The 6851-nt window shown below is 48.2% G+C and overlaps 1 pseudogene; it reads right to left on the reverse strand.

The window, feature by feature from the left end:
* Positions 1 to 656: 656 nt before the first annotated feature.
* LOC144116840 (U2 spliceosomal RNA) lies at positions 657 to 806 on the reverse strand (annotated as a pseudogene).
* Between the last annotated feature and the right edge of the window lie 6045 nt (positions 807 to 6851).

Genomic DNA, 6851 nt, shown 5'->3' on the forward strand with positions numbered 1-6851 from the left:
TAACAGCGGCATCTCGCGGTTCTTGCGATGCCTGCAGAAGAGGAATGAAAAACTTAAATTACCGTCTGCCCATTGGTCTTATTACAGCAGAAACTTACCTTTAGCGATGTTGCGAACAGCAAGTCGTGAAGGTGGATTGCAGGTTCAGCACGGTAGCGAGCCCTGCGTAGTTGCTAAATTATTTTCTTTTTTTAAGTACACCTCGGGCCTTTATGATGCAGAAAAGATTATCTATACTAATAATATTATTAATAACAACAATAATTATAATAATATTAATAGTTGATATTTGGGGAATGGAAATGGCACAGTATCTGTCACCTATGTCAGCGGACACCTGAACCGCGCCGTAAGGGAAGGAATAAATGAGGGAGAGAAAGAAGAAAAGAAGAGAGAGGTGCTGTAGTGGAGGGCTCCGGAATAATTTCGACCACCTGGGGATCTTTAATGTGCACTGACATCGCACAGCACACGGGCGCCTTAGCGTATGTGAAATATCTGAAACAGCGCATCTGAGAGAGAGAGAAGTTGTTGCCAGGAAGAAAGAAAAGTGCACAGGCCTGCCCACTGGCTCATCCGAGCCACAATTGCTACAACGTGGAGATAGTAGGAGAGTTTAAAGATGGGATAGAAAGACAGGATAGTAAAGACGCGCTAAAGACAAGGCCGATCCCGGAGGCAGTGAAATACCGGGCCAACCGGTGGCGGGAGTGAAGCATCCTTCAAACTCTCCGCCACATTTCAAAAATATGTCCAATTGGACCCGTAACAGATACTCTACGGGGTCCGGACAATCGACGTGAAATATCTGAAATAGCGCATCTGAAAAAAACAGTATCTGAAATATTTCTTTTTTTCCCAAGTGGTCGAAATTATTCCGGAGACCTCCACTACGGCACCTCTTCCATCCTTTCTTCTTTCACGCCCACCTTCCTCCCTTATCTTGCGGAGCTGTTCGGATGCCCACCGATATTGAGAAAATTACTGCGCCATTTCCTTACCTCAAAATCTAATTTTCAATTTTCATATATTGTTTTCGCTTATTGAACACAAGGGATGCCTCTGCATGCTGGATCATCCGTTGGAGCATCCATTAAACAAACCCACCTCCAGTGGGTGAATGAAGCAGCTTTTGATTACCTCTTCAGTGTGCCATCTCATGCGCGACTAAAAAAGTGGCTGAATTTTTCTGTCATCGGCAAAGAGCAACAGTGCTCTTGGGTGTCTGGCTCCAGCAACTGAACGCAGTGACAGTGGCAACCTGCCGCTGCTCACAGTCGCAACCGAAATGGCATCCTGTTCCGCCGTTTTAACCAATCGCGTGTGGCTGAAAAGGACGGTTTCGGAATCGACGAAACTCGGAATACGGGTCGTCTATCTTGGAGAGAAAATCTCAGGTGGTTTTTTCTCCTGATCTCCATTGGGTGGCTGCATTCCACACTCCTGCCTCCCGAGACGACCGCGAGTGAAGCCACCGCTATTTGGACGGCCTATTCTGAAATGTGTGTGTGTGTGTGTGTGTGTGTCGGCTGTGTATTTTAATGCGAAATATCGCGTTTTTCGTCCTTTCGTTGGCAGCTTTTTGCGTTCTTCTCGTGTAATATCTGCTTTTATATCAAAGAAGTGGGCAAGCTGAACGCGGAAAATGTGAGCATCGTTTGGAGAAGCGTGCAATATCGGAGAAAGCGAGAAAAAACAGACATGCAAGGTTCACCCTGCAGCGGCAAAGGGGTACGTACATAATACACTACGTTAGTGTCTTGTTCTTGTGTTCTGACCATAAATTTGGAGCACTATAATGTAATGACGATAAGGCTACGGTCATCTTAAAACCGAAGAGCCTCCGCTCGTTATATACAGCTGCTGTAGTCTCAGTTTCGTGTTGCAGGCAGCGGATGTCTCTTCCCATCGATGGCGGTTGATGTTTATCGCTTTAGGACGTAATTTACATTCCAGGCGGGTTTTCAGCCTATCCACATAGCACAGCCACGTTTGTACAGCTCCCCTACTAAAATAGTAATAATTGGTTTTGGGGGGAAAGGAAATTGCGCAGTATATGTCTCATATATCGTTGTACACCTGAACCCCGCCGTAAGGGAAGGGTAAAGGAGGGAGTGAAAGAAGAAAGGAAGAGAGAGGTGCCGTAGTGGAGGGCTCCGGAATAATTCCGACCATCTGGGGATCTTTAACGTGCACTGACATCGCACAGCACACGGGCACTTTAGCGTATTTCCTCCATAAAAACGCAGCCGCCGCGGTCGGGTTCGAACCCGGGCCCTACAAAAAGCTCGCGAAACGATTTTCGGGATAGCCATTAGCATAATTAGCGGTGCTCATCACGAGAAAAACGACTGACAAGAATTAAAGGCGAATGCTGCAGCTCGTGCCTTTATCGAAGCGCACAGCGCGTGAGGAATTGTGGACCAGATACGTACTGCTTAAATGTATCGCGAATAAAATGTTAATTCAGTCATAATTTGATACAATACGATATAGCACTCGGCGCACTACGTTGTACAAGGAGTAATATTCCTTTTGGAGGCGCTGATACGTGAACGAGAACACCGTCGGCACCTCGCCAGATAGTAGCCGAGCCCTCGCTCCGGCTCGATCGAAGCATAATTCAGTTAAGTGGTCACTGCATAAGGGGGCCGTCTGGTGTAGGTTAATTTGCACCTGTGCTTTCTTAGATTTATCCCACATTGATGGTACAACATGGGCGACAACGTGCAACACAATAAAGTTCAGAGATGGGGACGCTAGCGCAATATACTTCCCTTCCCTTCATCCCTTCTCTTAAGGCGCGGCTCAGGTGTCCGCCGATAAGTGAGACAGATACTGCGCCATTTCCTTTCCCCGAAAACCAACCGATGTTTGGATGGAAGGTAGGAGCGCCCCCTTAAAAGCGGGGTGATGGCAATTGCCACCATGCTCAGGTTTTTTTCCTTTATTTTTGTTTAAATGTGTTGTAAGTTATTAAAATTCGCCATTTTCTTTACATACGTCTTCCTACACATTTAACCTTATGTCACCTCTCTGCTTTGAGCCACCAATCTTCTAATCGCTTTTTGCTAATTTCCACCGCAGAGTTATTTACATTACTATTGTTATCTCTAAACCCATATTCTTGGTTAAATTTCTTTTAAAGCTTTACTGCCCGCGACCTTGTGATTTTGCCGTGGCGGTGATCCGAGGAGGCAGGCCGTGGCGGTGCTCCGAGGAGGCAGGTGACGTCACAACGCGCGCCTCGCTGCGGATACTTCTTTCTCTCCCGCTCCCTAGTCACTATACTGCGCATGCGCCATTGGTAGCACCGAGCCCGAGATGTTCCGCCGTTCCCCGCCGCGGTGGCTCAGAGGTTAGGGCGCTCGACTACTGATCCGGAGTTCCCGGGTTCGAACCCGACCGCGGCGGCTGCGTTTTTATGGAGGAAAAACGCTAAGGCGCCCGTGTGCTGTGCGATGTCAGTGCACGTTAAAGATCCCCAGGTGGTCGAAATTATTCCGGAGCCCTCCACTACGGCACCCCTTTCTTCCTTTCGTCTTTCACTCCCTCCTTTATCCCTTCCCTTACGGCGCGGTTCAGGTGTCCAACGATAAGTAAGACAGATACTGCGCCATTTCCTTTCCCCAAAAAACCAATTATTAATTATTATTCCGCCGCTGTGCAGCGCCGCGCCTTTCCTCAAAATCCAACTTTCAATTTTCTCTTTCTTCTTTCCCTCCCTCCTTTATCCCTTCCTCTACGGCGCGGTTCGGGTGTCCACCGAGATTGTGAGACGGTTACTGTGCCATTTTCTTTCCTCCAAAACCAAACAAAAGTGAGCCGACGGCGTTCGTAGAGTTCATTGGCGTTGACGAAAGAGAAGGCGCACAACCGGCTCCGTGGGTCAGTGGAGAAACCAATCTCGCTTTCATGTGTGTGGCGTTGGTGTCTAACTGCAAAAGCCTGCTTTGATTGCTTTGCGCACACTGTATAGGCAGGACGCCCTCCCTGCGACCCTGGCAGGTGTCTAGCAGTTAATCGTTGGTCGCGAGAGATTGATCACCAAATGAACGCTGCGGCCTAGCTATTGCTGCAGTGCCGCATGCCATCCACAACGCTGTCAGCGCTAATGCATTCCGGCCACATCTCTCTCTCTCTCTCTCTCTCTCTCACCACCGCCACATGTATCAAAGCACGAATGAGGAGTCCGCATATCCAGGGCGCCAGTTATGCGCCCTTCCTTTCCTCAAAGCCATCGTCGTCCAGAGCATTGTCAACGCCAACGCCAAAGAACACAGTGCACGCCGACATCTTTCGCTTTGTATATCCTAGATTAACTGACCTAATCCGCAGTAATTTTTTATAGCTGCGTGGTCTAAGACATTCTGACCTAGCTTCAAAGTGTAGGGCATTGTCTCTTGAGTTATCATAAAACGTTTCCTTCCTAATCTGCTGTTTCCAGTATCGATATACTTCTACACCATGCTTCTTTTCCATTGAATTTATCCAATTTTCAACTTCCGCGTTTTTAACTTCTTGTTTAATGCTCTGTCGTTCTCCGGCCTCGTATCTGGCATACTTACTGGTTAGCCTCCTACTTCTTTTCCGCCAATGTTAGTCAACGCTCTTTCTGTGTAGGTATTTAAATACCTTAGCTGGCCACCTGTTATCGTCCAATTTCCTCAGGCGTTCTTTGTATAGTATTTTACTCTGAGCTTCATGTGCTTCTAACGATGCCCAGCCCATATCCCCCTGTGCTGCCTGATTTGTGATTTTCCCGTGGGCACCTAGTGCCAATCTTCCAACAGCTCTCTGATTTACTTTTAATCTCGACTGAATTTCTGCCCTTAAGCACAGAACCGCATTGCCAAAAGTAAGCCCCGGCACCATTATTCCTTTCCAAATACCTCTCAGTACTGCATACCTGTTCTACCCCCACGATGCCCTATGTTTCATTATTCCGGCATCTCTTCGCCCTTTTGCTATGAGAGACTGCTCGTGCTTTTCCGTGTACATCTGCCCTTCGTTTACCCATACCCCGAGATATTTGTATTCGGTCACTCGGGGTATATCATGGCCTTGTATTGTAAGCTTCTGATCAGTGGCATCATTGAAAATCATCACACCGGACTTAGCTGTGCTAAAACTGAAACCTAGACTGTCTCCTTCATCTCAACAGCAATTAACCAGAGTTTGCAAATCTTCCTGGCTATCAGCTAACAGTACAGTATCGTCCGCATACATTATTCCCGGTAGTTGTTGATATAAAACCTTTCTGCCTTATCTGTACGACAGATTATAACCTAGATTGCTTCCTTGTAGCCTTCTTTCCATACTTATCATATAAAGCATGAACAGCAGCGGTGACAGAGGACAACCTTGCCTTAATCCTTTGTGTACCTCGACAGTTGTCGTACTCTTAATTCCTTACCATTTTATGTCAACTTTATTTTCTCGATATATTTCCTGTAGAACATCAAGTACCGCATGACCGATACCTTCATCTTTTAATTTGTCCCACAGGGTTTCTTTTAGCGAACTTCACTGCCCCAGGGCATCAATGATGGGTGAAGGTGTCATGAATTATGTAGTAGAGATTAAACGAATGGAAAAGGTTAGCTGATTTGATGAAGTCCAGTAGAGAACGATGGTACGGTCCCTGCGTCCAGGCAATGTATGAAGCAGGGTTGCTTGGTGAAAGACCTGCTACAAACAGGTGCGGGATCGTTGTAGGCTTGAGACCTGGGTAGTCCCACAGTAAGTGATGAATGTCGGCCTCAATGTCCTCGTGTTTACATACCGGACACCCTGGCCGAGGAAACAATTCTCAGTACAGAGGCGACTTCCGAGTGATTGCTGGTGTGAGAGCAACCCCGACCCGGATCCTCCTAAGCGCAACCTCCTCTGCACGGGTGAGACCGCGGGGGAGGGTTACCGCACACGGAGGGATGAGAGCACGTGTGCGGCGCCGGAGGAGATCCTTTCTTGATGGATAGATGGATAGAAACAACCTTTATTAGAAAAAAAGTAAAGAAAAAAATTTTCCATGGTGGTCTCCTACATGTCCAGGAGTCCACGGGCTTTGCCTCACGTATGGCCCGATCCACCAGCCTTTTCTGGCCGGCGGGCTGAGCGGTCCGTAAAGCAGCCTCCCAGGAAGAATGAGTGGGATTGGGGAGGGGGGTACTGCCTGTGGGGAAGGATATTCCCAAAGGTAGTAAAAAAGGGTGGATCTGGGCACGCCACAGGTGTTACAATGAGGAGAAAAGGTGGGGTGAAAGCATGAGAGACGGTAGGGTGAAATAAAGCAGCCCGTCTGTAATTGTCGCCATGTGGCGCTGGATAAGGGCAACAAAGTACTGTGGGGTTATGGTAATGTCATGCAGCTGAGTTTGTAGAATGCGGTGATTTGATTATATGTATAAAGGACCGATGGGGCCTCTTACGTAGGGTTTGGTGCCTGATCGTGTGGGGTCCGCGAGGAGAGTTCTCGGGCCAGCGCATGAACGCGCTCATTACCCGGGATCGAGGCATTCCCAAGAATCTACGACAGAGTAACCGTTCGGTCGAGAGAGGTGGCTGTGGCAAGAATACGGTGTGTGGCCGGCGTCGCCACGCCCTTTAGGTAGTGGCGGTATGCGGCCTGGGAATTTGTGCAAATTTCGGTTATGTTTTGTCAATGGTGGAGTGGGCGAGCGCAAGTGCGATGGCGGCTCCTTCCGCCTCTGCAGGTGAATTCGTTCGGATAGTGGCGGCGGCCCCCACAGTGCCGTCTTCATAGGCTGCGACTTTCGTGAAGAATCCTACTTTAGAATTTTCTGCCACGTCGACATGAAGTATATCGGAGTGGTTGCTGTATGTTTTAG

The sequence above is a fragment of the Amblyomma americanum genome, chromosome 1 (genome assembly GCF_052857255.1).
Source record: "Amblyomma americanum isolate KBUSLIRL-KWMA chromosome 1, ASM5285725v1, whole genome shotgun sequence".
In the NCBI taxonomy this organism is placed as follows: domain Eukaryota; kingdom Metazoa; phylum Arthropoda; class Arachnida; order Ixodida; family Ixodidae; genus Amblyomma; species Amblyomma americanum.